This window comes from Columba livia, chromosome 1 (genome assembly GCF_036013475.1).
Source record: "Columba livia isolate bColLiv1 breed racing homer chromosome 1, bColLiv1.pat.W.v2, whole genome shotgun sequence".
Lineage (NCBI taxonomy): Eukaryota > Metazoa > Chordata > Aves > Columbiformes > Columbidae > Columba > Columba livia.
In genome coordinates, this window is record NC_088602.1 from 166,227,137 (window position 1) to 166,245,988 (window position 18,852).

The 18,852-nt window shown below is 41.5% G+C and overlaps 1 protein-coding gene across 5 annotated transcripts in view; it reads right to left on the bottom strand.

Moving 5' to 3' along the window:
• TMCC3 (transmembrane and coiled-coil domain family 3) overlaps positions 1-18,852 on the bottom strand; it is a 144,874-nt gene that overhangs the window by 63,244 nt on the left and 62,778 nt on the right. The window contains exon 1 of one of the 5 annotated variants that reach the window (XM_065042873.1): positions 14,914-15,036. The exons of 3 other annotated variants lie outside the window; for them this stretch is intronic. The gene's annotated coding sequence lies outside the window, so the exon portion shown is untranslated. Of the gene's footprint in view, positions 1-14,739; positions 14,877-14,913; positions 15,037-18,852 lie in introns of those variants that run through there. One more of the 5 variants, XM_065042863.1, reaches the window with a different exon arrangement.

The following is an 18,852-nucleotide window of genomic DNA, read 5'->3' on the forward strand; positions in this document are numbered from 1 at the left end:
TTTAAATTTGCCCTGAGGTGAGAGAACTCAATGTAAACAATCTGCTTATACTTGTCAACATTCATCTTTAAATGCATACTGATAACTGGAAACCTAAAAAAATAAAGCCAGTGTCTACGGCAGATGTTTTGAGGGCAGCTCCAGCAAAGAAAAAAAAGTGGTTTTCATCCCAGACAGAGGACAGCAAGTACTTTCGTTCAGTCCAACACTGGTGCATTTGGTGTGGTGTTACACCTCTGATCTTTACTCCAGCGAGAGCGGAGGAGGAGGGAGCTGGGGTGGCAGACATCACCTACTGTATCCTCAAGGAGCTGACGTGCAGGTACATATCCTGCTCCATCTACTCATGGGCTGGGTGGAAACTCTGATAAGATATATCGTTGTCTCTGCTGATGTGATATGATACATTCTTAAGCTATTTTTTTCCTGTTAAAATCTGCCTGCAGCCTTATTTACTAATGCCAGTTACCCTGGATAAATGCCCAGCAAGGACTGATCTGCACCAGTTCATCTAGGGAGGAAAAGAGGTGGACCATTTGTAGCTCCATCTTCCTGTTGCTTAATTTTTCAAATATTTTGAGATGTTACGCTGCTTGTACAGGACCCCAGGGCCTGTCAAAGGAAGTGACTGGGTCACATACAATTTTGTAACTCTTCTCCAGGTGCATTTGTACAAAATGGAGAAGGGGATGTGGGACAGGCTCAGCAGCTGAGGCTTACTTGGAGGTCTTTACACAAGCAGCAGAGACAAATCCTATGTAAGAAGCTGACCAAACAGGAGAGCATGTGGTACTTGAAGTCTGCTCTCCTGCAGGATGGAAAAAGAATGGAAAAAGGTACCTAGAACACTGACAAAATTTTCCTGTTTCATGGGCAGCCTCCCATGCTTCCCTGGAATGAAAATAAAATGTATAGCAACAGGAAAGGAAATGTGCAGTAACCTGTCAAATCTCTAGGAGCAGGAGTATACACGAGTACTTTTATTATGACTTAAATTTTTTATGTAGCTTGAAATGCCTGTATAGCCTGCAACAGGACATTTACCTCACAAAAATCTGAAATCCTTTTAAAGCTGAAGACATTAATGAAACTGTGAACCAGAAAACTATTTCTATTGATTTTTGTTTCCCTCTGTCTGCTGTTGCTGTAAACAAGCTTCTCATTCAACAGACTTATTTTTAACCCACGTGTTGCATCATCACCTGGATGTACAGGGAGGAGAAAGCGATAGGGCACAGAATAGCACAGGGGAGGAAGCAGCAGTATGGGAAGAGCAAGAGAGGTGACTGGGAAAACTCAAGCAGTGGCTTTAGGCTTGCTTTTTTCAGAGCAACAAGCATGTTGGTTTTTTTCATACACCACCATCCCCACTTCAGGTTCCCCGGGGAAGACGGTAACTGCCTGAGAGGAGCCAGAAGACACAGCAGCACCACTTGGCACATGCAGCACGGGAACGTGCAGCAACACCAAGAGTGACTTCTCGCTGATCTGCAAAGCCCCCAGGCTCCGGGGGGATGCGGTGGGCTGTGCAAGTTCCACACTGACCAACGGAGGGTTTGGACACGGTATAGGCTCTGTGAGCCACGTACCACCACACTTGGAGGAGGTGTCAGGGGAGGAGATGGGAGCTAAATGGCCAGGTCAGAGGCTGGTTGCCAGCATTGCCAGCTGGGCGAGGGAGGTGATTGTCCTGCTCTGCTCTGAACTGGTGCAGCCTCACCTGGAGCACTGGGTGCAGTTCTGGGCATCACAGTATAAAAAGGATATCAAGCTACTAGATAGTGTCCAGAAAAGTACTGCCAAGTTGGTGAAGGGTTTGGAGGGGAAGCCGTATGAGGAGCAGCTAAAGTCACTTAGTTTGTTCAGCCTGGAGGAGACTGAGGGGAGACTTCATGGTGGCTACAGCTTCCTCACAAGGGGAGGAGGAGGGGCAGGTGCTGATCTCTTCTCTCTGGCCACCAATGACAGAACCCAAGAGAATGGCAGGAAGATGTGCCAGGGGAGGTCTAGGTTGGACATTAGGAAAAGGTTTTTCACCCAGAGGGTGCTGGAGCACTGGAACAGGCTCCCCAGGGAGGTGTCACGGCCCCAAGCCTGACAGTGTTCAAGAAGAGACTGGACAACACCCTCAGACACATGGTGGGAATTTTGGGGTTGCCCTATGCAGGGACAGAAGTTGGACTCAGTGCCCTTGTGGGTCCCTTCCAACCCAGGACATTCTACGATTCTATGGTTAGCTCTACGGTAAGAAGCCCAGAGGATTGCGCCACCCCTCCCGACAGACTTTAACATCACCCCCTTTGGTAAGCTGAAGCAGAGCAAAAGGCAAATGTTCAGCATGAAGAAAGCTGGAGGCAAGACCTCCAAGTGTGCTTTTCCCCAACCCTGTGCCCACTTCAGCCCAAGACAGACCATCTCTCTGAGGACTGCTGCAAGACAGCACAACAATGAACTGGAAAAAAGCAGCACAGCAAACACAGAAGTCTGTAACTTGCTGGAAGATGTTTTGATATGAATATGAACCCTGTAGCTTATGTGTAGGATCTGCCCTTGTTGTAAAACTGAGAAGCTGCTATGCATTTTTAGAATATTACTGCTGGTCTGTAAACCATTTGTTTACATTACCTAGCACAATTATCATGGGTTGGGTGGCCCCTAGATTCCTCAGCAGTTAAGTAACCTGTGTGATCAAGTAAAGATTTAAATTCTCACATGATCTTTCTAAAACCTCATATTAAAAAAAACACAGACACATAGCACAGATTGAAAGCATGCACACACACAAAAACATCAGCTTCTGTTACTCAGTAATTCTTTGCCCAGCATGTATACAAAGACAGCAAAGGTAGTTTTCTAAGCCTCTCCCTTTTTTTATGATCATTACACAACAAGGTAATTAAGTTCAGCTGAGGTCATCAGTCTTTAACTGTGTTTCCAGCCCTGAAAACAGAAACCTGCATTTGATCTTTGGTTCACAGAAAGGTTTTTAACCTTGTTTCCACCCACCACTACTGTTACAAATTTACAGAATGTTTGGGATTGGAAGGGACCTCGAAAGATCATCTAGTCCAATCCCCCTGCTGGAGCAGGAACACTTAGATGAGGTTACACAGGAACACCTAGATGAGGTTGCACAGGAAAGCATCCAGGCGGGTTTTGAATGTCTCCAGAGTAGGAGACTCCACAACCTCCCTGGGCAGCCTGTTCCAGTCCTCTGTCACCCTCACTATGAAGAAGTTTCTTCTCAAATTTAAGTGGTATCCTGTGTTCCAGTTTGAACCCATTACCCCTTGCCCTATCATTGGTTATCACCGAGAAGAGCCTGGCTCCATCCTCGTGACACTCACCCTTTACATATTTATAAACATTAATGAGGTCACCCCTCAGTCTCCTCTTCTGCAAGCTAAAGAGACCCAGCTCCCTCAGCCTTTCCTCATAATGGAGATGCTCCACTCCCTTAATCATCTTTGTTGCCCTGTGCTGGACCCTCTCCAGCAGTTCCCTGTCCTTCTTGAACTGAGGGGCCCAGAACTGGACACAATATTCCATGTGTGGTCTCACCAGGGCAGAGTAGAGAGGAAGGAGAACCTCTCTCGACCTACTAACCACCCCCCTTCTAATACACCCCAGGATGCCATTGGCCCTCTTGGCCACAAGGGCACAGTGCTGGCTCATGGTCATCCTGCTGTCCAACAGGACCCCCAGGTCCCTTTCCCCTACACTGCTCTCTAACAGGTCATTCCCCATCTTATACTGGAACCTGGGGTTGTTCATACCCAGATGCAAGACTCTACACTTGCCCTTGTTATATTTCATTAAATGCTATATTTCATCTCATGTGTGTTGGCTGCTCATTTTTCTTAACCTTTGGAGGCTGTCACGTTGTTCCTTTGGAAGGCTGAACTCTAAGACTGCCAAAAACACAGGCATGTGGTACAAGGCAGTTCAAATAATTGAGGATCAATAATTAAATACAAGACCAACACACACTGATTGGAGGCTTAGCCTTAGCTATGTATTTTCTGACATTTGCCTACTGAATTCCACCATCATGAAAGTTTCCTTAAAGACCTGCACTATTTGAAACTGCACAGCAGAAGGATTTGAGAAAAAAAAAAAAAGAAAAAAAGAGGGATAAAATACGTCAGGGAGAACACCATGAACACCATGCTAACCTTCTAGGACAACAAGTCTAGGCAGGTATTGTGAATCACAGACAGATAAATCACAACCGTGCTTGAAACCTCCATCACAGACTTTCCTTTACAAGCATCTGGGTAACAACACAACAGATGCGGAATTTTCAGTTTCGGCTACTGAGATGACTAATGCCAATAAACCAGCACAGCAAAGTAACTCACAGGGTCACCACCCCACCTGCTGCTCCCAGACTTACAACAGACTTGCTGTCTTTGGCTTTGATTTAACATGTTAGTTTGGCACTTGCAACTATTTCATTATTTCAAATAACTCTCTGACATTTTACAAGGAGTTTACTTCTCCAATTTGTTAATTTTAGTTGGTGGATTCAGGTGCACAACAAACGGTCCCTGGTTTTACACTGATAAGCAGAAGAGTATTCATTAAAATGCCAGTTAAAACGGTAGCACAATTACAGGGACAATTTTCTCTGAGCAATGGGCATTCACAGCTGAAGGTAATGATTAAATTTCTGAAAAAAAAAAAAAAGTTCTTTATTTTGAAGTACAATCAGCCAGCAAAGTACTTGGAATGCATACTCCCCCAGAAAATAATAATCTGGACAAATAGTTATTCTAGTGGCAACCAGAATTTTTAGTGGATGTGTTGCTTCCCCATTTTGTGGAATTTAATAAAAATGCCACCACATACAATGGGACATAAATAGAACTTAGATTTTTCTATTCAGTTAGCATTGTTTCATCTAATGCAAACTATTTGTGTCAAAGTAAGATCTTACTTAATATTTCATATGCATTTAAAAAACCTACCAAGTAATAATCATGCAGAAGAAGCACTGATATAGCCTGTAAATTAAGAACTGTTTATTACTTCATACCTGTGCAGTTGTTTGCCATACTCCTGTAATCCCAGTTGGTCTTTTAACCACTGCAATGATAAATCCGGTGCAAAGGCCAACTGAATTGGCAACTTCTGACACTTTAGCTGTGCTCACAGAACCACAGAATGACTGGGGTTGGAAGGGACCTCCGGAGATCATCTAGTTCAACCCACCTGCTAAAGCAGGTTCACCTGGAGCAGATCGCACAGGAATGTGTCCAGGCAGGTTTTGAATGTCTCCAGAGGAGGAGACTCCACAGCCTCCCTGGGCAGCCTGTTCCAGTGCTCTGGCACCCTCTGGTCCCATTCTCTTGACATCCACCCTTGAAATATTTATAAACATTGATGAGATTCCCTCTAAGCCTTCTCCAGGCTGAACAGACCCAGCTCTCTCAGTCTCTCTTCATAAGAAAGATGCTCCAGACCCTGCATCATTCTTGTAGCTGGCTGCTGAACTCCCTTCACTATCTCCTTGTCCTTCTTAAACTGGGGAGCCCAGAAATGGACACAGTACTCCAGATGTGGCCTCACCAGAGCAGAGTAGAGGGAGACCTGCTGGTCAGACCTTCTTAATGTACCCCAGGATACCATTTGCCTTCTTGACCACAAGGACACATTATTGGCTCAAGAAGTGCAGTGCAAAAGGCATCATGCAACCCATCGAATGCAGTGTTGTATACAGAACAGCTGACATGCTGCTCTGAGTCCAGCACACTTGGAGCCAGCCACACCTACCAGAGCAATCATAGCAATCCTGGGCTACAGCAGCCCATGTACAAGATGCCCGAGGTCTGTCCTAAGCATAGCTAAAACCCAGAGCTCATCAGTCCATCACCTGTTAACCCTGACAAAGTCTCTTGTGCGCCTGCTCATGCTTATGGAACACCTTCTCCCTCGCTCCTTCACTGCCCTGAACAGGTACCACTATGCTCCCCAGATGTTGCTGTTGCCCATCACCATGAGTTCACCTTAAAAGAGCAACCACAGGCTAGAACTTGGGTTTCATTCATGGACAATACTGGTTTTTTATATGTTGGTGCACACAACCTTTTATCTTATCAGTTCACTGAGAGAATTCTATAATTTGTGACTACATTATTGTAGCTTCTTGTATTGTGCATTAAAATAATGCAAATTATAAAAATGTCACACTCCTTTCAATGCTGTCATTAAAAATCCATGTCAGCACTCACTGATTGAAAACAGATAGATAGATAGATAGATAGACAGACAGACAGATATCGAAACAAAATTCCTTAAGCCACCCATGAATTTGCCTAAGCCAGACCAGTGCTGGTAGTGTGGAGGATCTGGCACATAGATTTGCAGTCAGATATTAGGGACCATCCTGCCCTGGCATCCAGCATCAGTAAAGCAGTTCACCGAACTGGAGTTGCAGAATGATATCTTGAAAATTAACCTGATGCTAACCTACTAATTAAATAAAACACAATGGTATGTGGCTATGGCTTCAGTACTATTGCCACCTACAGGTATTCTTCTCTTTCTTTGTTACAAAAAATAATGCTCTGAAACATGCTGTCCTGGCACTATACTCTGATAAATTCAATTGTTAACGTGTAATTCACTGAAGATGTAACATAATGAGCTCTCTGGGTATGAGCTACAACTGAACATCCACTGTAAGATTCAGTAAACTGCTACTCATTTGAAGGAGGAAACGTTAAAATATTCAGTGGCAGAAAAACTAAAAATATAAATTCTATTTAGTTAGATAAAAAAAAGACTTGCTCTATATGATCAGACACTATCTTAGTAGTTAGATAGCTTCTGCAGGCATTAAAAGCCAGCAGAGGACACGCTTGATGGCACACCCCAGGCAGTGAGGCATGCCAGCGTTCAAGCTTGTCTGGGGCAGCAAAAATCCTACAGCCGAAGCCAAAGTTAGCTCAGGTCCCTGCTGAATGAGGAATTAGTGGGTTTGGTAACCCCCAAGCTACAGCTGAGCACACAAAGTACACAGCAAGGATGTGGTTGTCTGTCTTTGTTGCCTTGTCTAAGAGGGGGAGCAGCAGCCTTCGTTTTTTTAAGGTAATTTACGCTTGGATGGTGCAGAGTGCCATCTGAGCAGCCTCACTAAACTTGCAACTTTTTTTTCTTCATTTGGAAATATACTTTTTTTTTAAGTAAAAGGTGATTTACTCATAGTTTTTAGTGGTGACTACAATATTTGTTTCTCAGACTGATCATCGCCTATGAATAAGTCAATCGCAAAGTTTTCCAAAAGAAGTACTTAAGCTTATTTGAATTCCTATTTTAGTTACTTGCACTGTATTTTCCACATATACTCAGAATCTGCAAATGCCACTGGAAAATAAAAGAAGCTGTGAGCGCTAACCATTTTGAGAAAAGCTGAAGAAACCAAAATATTAGCAAAATAGTATAGGGCAGTACTGAAAAGGGTTGAGAGCACTGAGACACCAGGCCATGTGAGGATGGATATGGGAACCGGCACACAAAATTTTGGAAAACTAAGTAATATAATGGCCTTAATTAAAAAAAAAAAAAATACTGGAAAGAAATATTTTATTTTAATAGTTTTTCCAAGTTTTACACAGGTGGATGGGTGCAAGTACTGACAGTGAGGTAAGTGGTGTTGTCTGGAAAGGTGAATACTCAGTACATCCACAGATTCATCTTCACCATTGCTGCCCCACACCATATTAATAGGTTTTATATGCACAACATTGCCAGCAGAGGTAAATCAGTGTGACTAACATTTCAGCTACAGCTGATGCTTGTAATTATTTCAGTCAGAAAGCCATAATATATCCATTCTTGATCTTTATCCACAATTATTTAGCACATGCTTGTATACAGAATACAAATTATGTTGATATATCTTGGTCTTTCATATTAATGGATTATTTCAGTCCAAATGCAGATATTACTTTTGGCATGCCTTTTGTCATGTTTATGTGCATAAAAAATTATGAGCTTATAAATGAAACACAACCACCACTTAAATACCACATACCAGATAAATCCAATTGTATGCGAACCTCCATGCAATAAGGTACAAACCAGATATATATTATTACCCTGGATATCTCAAAAATCCTCTATATTCAGAAGAAGCAGGTTCACACTATTTAAAGAGAAATTATAGGAATTTCTTGCTAGAAGGACCTGTTTTTCAATGTTCTGCTTTTAAGGTAAATGGCCAAGTTTGAACTTTACCAGTCTCAGGCCCCTTTACTAGATTTCAAAGAGGTAGTGAAAAAAAACTATTTCCCTTTCCTCATTTTCTCACACTTTAATTCGTCAACGTTTTATACACAATTGAGTCTAGCTGTGTCTCCTCTTTGTATGGGGTCTTTCCACAGCAAAACAAAAACCAGGTTGTTTTTCAACAGTAGAATTAGGAGGGAAAAAAATAAACAGCAGGAAAGAATTATATATGCAATCATTGTCCTTGAAGTAATTACCTCTATTTTTGTAATTAACTACATTTCAACCTGATGATACCTAATTAATCAGAAACTTCAACTGTGTGGTCAGGAAATGTCTCAGAGCAGAAAACATAGAGCATTTGAACAGGCATAAGCAGCATGAAAAGCACTGTCTGAAGATGCTCACAAACCACTGCAAATCTCACAGCTGGGTTGGTACCCCAGCTAAAAGGCAGGCAGCATTATAGCCAAAACAACCATTTGCCATTTTATCCCTAGAAATAACACTGTTTTGAGAAACGATAGTGCATCTTTCTGAAGTGGTGTGAAGCCACTGACCAAGAAATCTGCGGTGTGTTGGAAGAGACACAACTTGCACCCTCTGCCCAAGGTGAGAGCAATGGAGACTGCACGGCTGATGGGAGCGAGGGATGGGGAGAGCAGGGCTGGGAGCTGATGGCCACGCTGACAGTGCCACCAGTTTGTAGCTCTGAGAAGGCAGCACGGAGAGTTGGGAATGGCCTCGTGTTTCAAAAACAAGTGAAAAACACCTTTTGACATATCTGCTTGGAGGCCAAGCAAGAAGCTGGGACTTGTATCCAAAGTGACTGGGAGCTCTAAGGTTCTCCCCACGCAGGATCTGACAAAGATTAGTTTTGGTTTTGATATTAATACACATATGAGAAACAACCAAGGTATCTTCACATGCTGGATAATCTAAGCAAATAAAATCACAGTGTTCAAGCCTGTTCAAGTTCAATGTCTACAATGGTGTTCAGTGGCTTCTGCTAGTATACTACAATGACTATTTTTGCTCTCATACTTAGGAGATTCTGGTGTTTTATTCTAAGGGAAAGAACTAAAAATTCTTACACAAACTGGGAAAACTCTGATTTCACTAAACTAACTTAAGTGACTTAAGTGCCTCTGACTTAAGATAGGCTTTCACCACTCTTCCTTGATACTGTAATAGGGATGTTTCTTATCTTTTATGCAGATAAAATCTTACCAACGTGGCCTGTGTCAACATGAAAGGAAAGTAGAAGTGCTATTAAAATTTACACTAAAATATAACACAGTTTCACTTCCGTGTTTCTCAAAAAATACAAAGAATTTAACCTTTAAAATAAACCCCTTTTAATTATAAAAGTGAACCAGAAACAATGCATTCACTTGGAGTATGCACCTTTTATTTGATCAAGAATATTTTTTACAGATAGTGTTCAAGTTGTATGAGTTTTCAAACGAAATTGCAGTATGTTAGGTACTACACTGCAAAGTCGAAGTGTTTCAGGAGCTTCAGTCCTGCTACCAAAATAACCTAAGAATTTAAGGGCTGTATTCTTAAAACTACTCAAGAAAAACACTCGCTGATCTGTTGTCGATCTGTTTAATTCATTGGGAATTAAAGTTCTGACTCATTAGGATATATAGATGAGCTTAGAAAAGCTTAGAATAATTTTCTGTCCCAGTAATCTGCCCATTTTAGATGTCTTCCTCCCTCCCTCCTTACAGAACCAGCTTAGCTTCTGGTGAAGCCGATGCTGTATCACTCCAGCATATTAATGTAAACCGGCATCAATTTCGGTCTTTCCCAGTGCATCCAGCTATGATTTAAGCAGATCTGCAACTATTTTATGAATAGCTGAGTGATTCCAGCAGCAGGGGTAGAAATCTTTGAAGAAGAGCAGAGTGAAAAGCTTGTGGCCAGAATCACTGCAGCAGACTTAGAATAAGCTGTCCCTATTTGTGAGTCAAAATCTTTGAGCACTCAAATAGGAACCTGAGTTCAATTGCAATTAACAGACTCTCCCTAGTATCTATGGGATTTTTTTCAAAGATGAGAACTAAGAACAGCTCAAAAAAAAAAGTTATCTGTGTCTTGTTGGCAAATGCAGATATGACCTGTACTTCTAATCACCGCTGTTTGTTTTACAGCAGGTCATTATTCTCATTAATTGCTAAGCTGCTGGCAGATTCCTTGACATTTTGGCTGAAAGATCAATCTGGATTTAATAAAGTAATCAAGGGGAAAGAGGTTATAATTATTTTTCTTAAAAGTCTGCCAAATCAACAGCATTGTGCAGACTGACATCATGATAGGCAGTAGCTTATTGATGCAGCAGTCCATTTTTTAATCAGGGTGACATAATACAACTATTATCTGTCATGACATATAATTACATCATATGTACATCACTATATTTTACTGCAAATCCAACAGTGTTCTTTCCCGATTCCTCCTAGTTAGAAGTTCAAGATGGGCAAGGTAGGCAGGAAGGGTGAGAGGATTTACACAGGTATGTTTTCATCTGTGGACACAGAAGTTCTTTTGTTGGATTTCCATGTACAACTAGCAGGACTAGCTACAATATAAGGATATTTAGGTTCGGAAGGGTTCCATTCATCATCATTCAGAACTACTAAGAAATTTGGCAAGAATAATTTTTGAACATATAGCTTTTAAACTTTTTGTTTCCAATTACTGTGAATTTTTCTTTTGTTTTTCTTCTCTCTTGACACACGTGCACCATTCCTACTTCCACACTAATACAAACTTCTCACTGCTAAGTTATAGTTTTAGCTTCAGGTTCATCTGATTGATTCCTTTTGATTTTCTTGGCCCATCCCCAATCTAAAGTGTGCAGCAAGGTCGCTTCTTTCTGTAGCCTGGAGTACAAGAGCTCACTCGGATGGGGTTAGTACAGTGTCCACCAGGGGCAGGGGCTCAGGCACACACCTCCAGCTCTGCAGCTGGAGACACATTACCTGGTGCATTTTAGACTGACTAAGTGCAATTAGCTTTTTCAAGCAACATTTTTAACAGGTAATTTATCTCGGAGAAATTAAAACAATCCTTGTTTACTCTAAAGCATACACTCCATGGCAGAAACATCAGACGGCAGACACTCAGGCTGAGCTGAAACAAAACCTGGCAGAAGGATGAAAGAAATTATGACAGGGTGTGTTGTGCTGGGCTTTGGGCAGGGAAACTTGGAGAAAGGGCTGTGCTGCTTTTGCAGTTGACTGGAGCACGGTGGTAACTCAGTGTAAAGCCCAACAAGAGTAAACAGAATAGAAAGGTTGATTTCAAAGATGTCTAGGTCAAGGCTCTGCTATCTTGTTTAGAAAGCAAGTTCAGCTTGCTCACCTGAAGGGATATAAATGAGAACACACCATCTGCCCAGAGTAGAAATTGAGCTTGTAAAGACAGGATTTCAGCACAGAGTTACAAACACTGAAGCAACTAAATACGCACAAGAAGGAGGAAATCGAGAACTGCAAAAAAACCTCCTTCCAGGATAATATGTTGTCACTGTGACCCCCTGGAAAGTGAACTTTTGCTGAACCAGATAACTGGATTCCACCAGGCTGCAAAAGTATCATCATTCACGTTGCTATAAGTAATTGAGTATTTATAGAGAATGAAATTTAAAAGTAAACATGGTAGATCTATAGATTCTAAAACCAAATGACATTCACACTGGAGTATATCGAATATTTTAAAATGTTTGAACTGAAAAGGATTTTGTGGAAATGTCTTTTTAAATTGTACATTTTAAAGCAGCAGCAAAATGTATTAGGAAGTAGTAAGGCATGAAATTGCCAATCACTTTTGTGAAACACAGTAATACACATCACAGTGAAATCAAAGATAATGATAAGCATTTTTCTGCTACTTTCCACAGCCTGGTCTGACACTTGTTCTGAGTAAATGAATAAGGAACTTGTCTCCAGCCAGTGAAACCAAGAAAAAAAGAAAATCCTGTGTTATCCTAATTCACTTTGTCTTGGTATATGCAGAGATGAAGCACATGCTGGTTCGGGGTATATCTGAACAAAGAAGGTACCTTCTTTCAGAAAGTGTCTCTGCGGCTTTGTGATACCTGCAATGGGTGAGTTACTGCCCGACCACTCAGTCTATCACGTCCCTTTTCTATCAGTCTAAAAAGCTTCCTGCTGAATGTGGCATATACTGATTTTTCAACCTGCAGCCCTACTTACTGAGTAGGGCTCTCACCCCTCAACTGCTTGAAATGAAACAACTGCTCCCTTAAACAAAAAGGGGATTTAATGTGTTAACTGTGCGCAGAGGTTTTCAGGATGAAGTCTAGGAACATCTGAGCTATGGAGACAGATGAGATTGAACTCAATTTGCTGTCAAGAGCTAGTAAGTGGAACAGATAAGAGCAAATGGCAAGTTACATACAGCTATGGCTGGAAAAATTATTCTCTATATACAGGTTAGAATAAAACCTCAATTTGGTTTCATTTGGGCCAGTGGAGTTTCAATGTCTGGAAGTACGGTTAAATAATGCTAATTAGCCATTAACAAGCACTCTACACCTGCAAAGAGCTCTTCAATATTTAGATAGAGTGAGTTTCCTACACAATATCCTTGTGTCATATGCACTAGGTTCATTTTTTAGCAATGGAAATTGAGGTCTTTGGATGAGACAACCCAAATTACAGACAATTATCTTATTTGCAGATGGCTCACCAATAGGCATGTGATGAGTCAATGACAAAATTCAGCTGCAAGTCTTTGAGTCTGTGACTTGGGCTCTTGTCTGGTAAAAAATTCCTCTCAGGGAAAGGCAGAAATACATAGAATGACACATTTTAGTTGATTTGCAGAAGGCTGGAGACTTACCACACGTCTCCAAAGCAGCCCTTTGCAAACAGTGCACTGGTATGGCTCCTCGCTCATCTATCCAAACTCCTGCGTAAACATAGGAGTTTCCTGTACCTGAACTGCCACACAAAAGGCAAATATTGATGTAAATCTGTGGGGAGCTGAAAGATTATCTCAAGCAGTTCTATCTGATCCACTCTTCAGAAGCAGCCAAATGGCTGCCACAGGGGGTCCCACAGCACCCAAACTTGCCTCCAGCCCCTTCTAGGTGGTTTCCTCAGGGATCTCAAACCCACAGACTCACCCACCATCTCCAACTACTGTTGTGCCACAAACCTGGGGGTCGCTGGTACAAGAAGAAAACTTTGCCAGCTGAGCTGCCCAGTGTCACCTGCGAAATAAGGCTCTGAGGCATATCTAAAGCACCCGTCTGGCTCAGATCACCACGGCACACTTAGACATAAGTTATTCTAGTCATAAGTGCAATCTGCATTGCCAAAACATCCATTCTTACCAGCTTATCAATTGCCTGAATTTTTTAAATTAGGCGTGGGAACAGTGTCCCTCACCTGAACATACTATCCCAGTCTTTCCCAATGTCTTCATTTGATGAAGACCGTAGAAGAGCATCTGCCATTCTAGCAAAATAACCAGCCCCAAGGAGGTTGTATTGCATTCCACATGAGAAAATCAAATACGCAAGGAGAAACAGCTAATTATTATCCCATTTTTCAAGGAAAAAAAAAAAACAGTTACAGAAATGTCATTTGCTATACCTAATTTTAAGTAAAACATAGAGAATGCAGATTTTACTAACTAAAGCTCAGGAAAGTTAAAGACCTGACCTAACAAGTGCATCAAGGAATCCAGAATGCTATTTCATTTAAGACAGTTTGATACACCTAAAAATAATCCAGCAAAGAACATTTCTGTGATCCTCAATACTTCAGCAAAAGTTAGGTCCTGTTCTTGACACCAGCCTTAGTAGCCAGTGACCAAGTTGGACTGAATTATGAGAACAGAGATAATTTTGCCAGCCACTTTCAAAATAAACCATGTTGAGTTTTAACATCAAATTAAACAGTTACTTGCAGCAGGTTTGGTATGGGTTTCCTGGTTTTACTTAAAGATACCTCAGTTTCTGAGAAAAAGTTGGGTTCCTTCAGCTTGACAGACCTCCTATTGTTTTGTCCAATTCTCCCATTTTCCCTCTGAATTTCTTTAGTCTTCTGAAATGACATTATCTTCAAGAATTCACAGAATCACACAGAATCACAGAATGGTTGGGGTTGGAAGGGACCTCTGTAGATCTAGTCCAACCCACCTGCCATAGCAGGTTCACCTGGAGCAGATCACACAGGAATGTGTCCAGGCAGATCTTGAATGTCTCCAGAGAAGGGGACTCCACAGCCTCTCTGGGCAGCGTGTTCCAGTGCTCTGGCACCCTCAAAATAAGGAAGTTTCTCCTCATATTCAGATGTAACCTCCTGTGCTTCAGTCTGTGCCCATTACCCCTCATCCTGTCATTGGGCACCACTGAAAAGAGTCTGGTCTCATCCTCTTGACACTCACCCTTTATGGTTCAGTAAGAAGTACAGACAACACAGCACTTAAAAATTCCTCTGGGCATATACTAAATATAATACCTACTGCAAATCGCAGCACAGGTCCCGATCTTCTCAGTTCCTTAGTAATATTAACGATCTCATTGCTCTACCCCTCTAGTAGCTTATATTAAAAAAAAACAAAACAAATAAGGCAATTTCTTGCACGTCTCAGCAAACACATCTGCCAGAACAGAAGCAGGAGAAGAAAATGACCCACCTCTTCCTCTCAAGCCCTCTTTGCATGCTGAGTGTGGTTTGTGCCTCCTCTTCTTGACATCCTTCCCTCTAGCCAGCCCACTTCCATAAGCAGCACGCAGCAGCTGGTTGTTAGCATGCAGAGCGCCAACGGAGAGTCGTGAGAACAGCAGTACATGGTGCATAAGCGAGAGAGCTGGTACGAAGCGAAAGTGTCATCGGGGGTGGGGAAATCAAGCTTTCTGTATAGTCAACTCATCTTGCTCTAAACGCTCATTTCACAACTTCCCTCAATGTCATAACCTACCTTGTGGATTCCGAATGTCTGTATGGACCAAAGAGCATGTGTCCATTATAACCAAAATGCCTAAGTTACCAGATACTTAGTTTTTGAGATTTGTTTTTTAGTACATATCACCAAGTCTTAGCTTGGCTGATGGAAAAGACTGTACTTGAGTTCTGCATGCAAAGTTGACACCTTTCACTTGTAGGCATCCAAAAAAAAAAAAAAAAAGGAAGTGATATACTGTAATACAAATACTGAAAGGAAATGGTTTTATCGCACACATGCTCTTTTGGCTGCTGCCTTCACATTTCCCACAGGGTGGGAACACACCACACGGCATTAGACTACAGAGATTCAGCAGTGAGCCAGGCTAAGTAACTCATAAGGTAATTCTGTCTGGATCCTCGAGGACTGGATCTAGACTGTAGTTTATCACCAAAGGCTGTAGCAGTTCTTGCATGTAATTACATTGCTGAGTTTCTAACACATGCCATTCCTCAGCCCCAGTCTAATGAATTTCAGAAGAATACGAGCAGCTCCTGGATGTGTGTCATTCAGATGACGCACAGATCTTCCTTGGGATAAAATAATCAGGTTTTTAAAGCCAGAGAAGTACATTCACAACTTATTTAAATCATGTTAGGAAATATCAATTTCAAATGGAATGCAAATGTGGAAATTCAGAAAGACAAACTTTCTACTTTATTTCTGTGAAATGCAAGAGTCATTTATCCATTGACATTTTCTCCAATCATTCTCCTGTTTGGCCATTGTGTAAGAATTATACAAGGTTAACAGCATCCCTTTGTTTTTAATTCCTTATTGGAGGCAGCTACAAAATCTTGATGGGGTCAGAACGTGCAACTGCAAACCACTATTGCAAATTTTAGGATTTATTCTTGTGCCCTGGTAGCTCATACTGCAGTCACTTTGACAAGCAGTTGAAAACCAGCTCTGAATGCCATCAGGAGCTCTGTCTTGAAAATTCTGTTTTCCTAATGTTGCACAGTTCTCTATGAAAAACAAGCAAATCCCTGTGCTCACTACCAGAGAGGAAATTCAGATATTACTTTCTTCTCTTTTCTTCAAGAGCAGATAAACACTGCACCATTGTCACAGACAAAGGTTAGGTCAGACCACAACTTTTCCTACACCAAAACTAAGAGTCTCATGGCACATAATTCAGAAGATGTATGTGAAGACCATCTGTTTCTACAGGATGGCTGCACACAGACCAAGTAATCAATTTTTGACAGGTATTCCATACAGTTGAGGAAGAGATAGTTTCCTCAACTTCACATCCGTACACAGATAGCCAATATAGAGGATATGGGCAAGCAGTGGCTGGGATCCCACACAACCCTTCCAAGGGAACCATGCTTGTTGTGTGGTATCTCCTTAGTGTCATTTACTTGTCAGTCACTCATGGCTTGTGTACTCTTGGGTTGTTGGGTCAGGAGGCCCTGTTTCCTTGACAAACTTTGATCCCTTGACATCACTGAGAGAGGTGTGCAAGCCCCTCTCCAGAATCAAGGGAGGGCTGCATTGTCCCCCCGCAGTCCTGTCAACCCTCATAATTTTATCCAAATTTCTTGACATTCAGAGTTTCTCAAAGCTCCCAGCCCCAGAAGAATACAACTAAGTGAGAGAGACTCTCAGCTTTCATATTTTTCAATAGTGTAAATTTGTGATTACAAAGAAAAGCTAAAAATCTGTCAAGAGTGTCACCAGACAACTCATAAAACAGATGGCAAAGAGGAAAAAGTCACTGTTTTTAATCTCATTACTTTGGAGGGTCTGACTCACGGCTGCTAAGTACAAAAGTTGGCAGAGGGGACGTAATGTATCTAAATGCAGCCTCAAAAAAGTTGTACATCCTGCCCCCAAACTCTGCTGAGGCTAAAAATTAATGAATATTGTGGACTGTCTTGGCAGAAACAACTCACTCAAGTCACAAAGTTCACCTACACCAGGAAGTGGACTCTCTCTGCAGCAGCTCAAAGATACCATTGCCTCAATACTCGCTGAAAACGAACAACAGATGATGCTTTTCCAAAGCAAACCTACTTGATTGCTTTCATATTTTGGATTCTGTGAAAAACAAATCACTGAAGCTGATGAAAACCAAGCAATTGGCAAGGCCAAGCCCTAAGAGGCAATTAGTCCCAGGCATTATTGGAACTGCTTGTAAGGTTCCCCAGCACTTCCTTGCCTCCAGCAACTGGGTAGTAACAACTTGCATAAAAATGTATTTAGAAAATTCATTAGTAACAGTACAAGTTAATTGTGGCTTTAGTACAGCTCAATGTTAAGTTTCTAATTAAAAGATGCCAAATCTAACTAGGTCCTTGAAATATCTTTAAATAATGTGCATGTGTTTAGGTTATGTATTAGAAGCATGTTATTTTGGTTTTGTTGCTCTTCAGTCCTTATATAAATTGCCTCATTTAAGGCCATTTAAATGGTAATGGCTTGCTTTAGTAACACCAGAATAGACACTACACACTAGAAAACACCTTTATCAAAGCTGGAAATAGTTTCTTGCGTATTTAGGAAAAAAAAAAACAAATAAAGATATTTTTGTAAGCCACAGTTCTATTATAAAAAAAATAACACAGGGATTCACCCATGAGATGCACCTGTTTGGGAAATACCATCCGTCTCTTCCACTTGATCTGGGGGAGCAGGAGGAAAGGCAAATACACATTGTGCCCCAATTCATTTAGCCTTTCAGGGAGTACTCCTGAATTTCTAATGAGCATCCACTTCACAAATCTCCTGTTTTAACTGATGATACTTAACCTTTCTAATCAAACTGAAACTCTGATAGATGCACATATTTCTCACGTTTCCAGAGTAATGCCTCCACAACAGCAATGAGAAATTGATAAAATTTCCCAATTTCTAATGAATTGATAAAACTGGTTAGAAAAACACAGGAAACATGAGTATGGTTTCAACTTGCTGTAAACAGGACAGTAGACTAGCATGAAAGACTGGCTACCAGTATATAACAAACAGGATTTTTTGCGGAAAAAGCGTGCAGTTGCAGTTGACGCCACAAAAATTGCAAGTCAGCCAGAAGAAGTCACTGAAAATTTTGGTTGAAATTAATGAAGTCACGTATTTGTAAAACAATTAGTTTAATGTAGTGTTCAGTCTTCCAGCTAAATTCACCAGAAGTTTACATATCTTCCACAAAACCAGAGTCATTACATGTCTTTATGTTCTTCCCAAGTTACCCTTATGTGTGAAGGAGCCCTGATTTCCTGGAGATGGCTGAACACCTGCCTGCTATGGGAAGTAGTGTAAAATTCCTTATTTGCTTTGCTTGTGCACTCAGCTTTTGCTTTATCTATTAAACTGTCTTTATAGCAACCCAAAAATTTTCTCACTTTCACTCTTCCAATTGTCTCCTCCAGCCTAATGGGGGAAGGCGGGGATGGTGGTGAGCGAGTGGCTGAGTGGTGCTTAGTTGCCGGCTGGGGTTAGGCTGTGACAATGGGCATGTAGTTAGCTAGTCTCCTAAAAGAAATAAAAGAAAATCTAGAAAACCCCAAATTCACAGAAACCTAAAAAAATATGGGAAGGAGCTGAAGAGACACAGAGCTGCCTTGGGAACCAGCTAAGGAGACCTTGACAGATGTTTGTTGACAGAGATGTATGTATTCATCC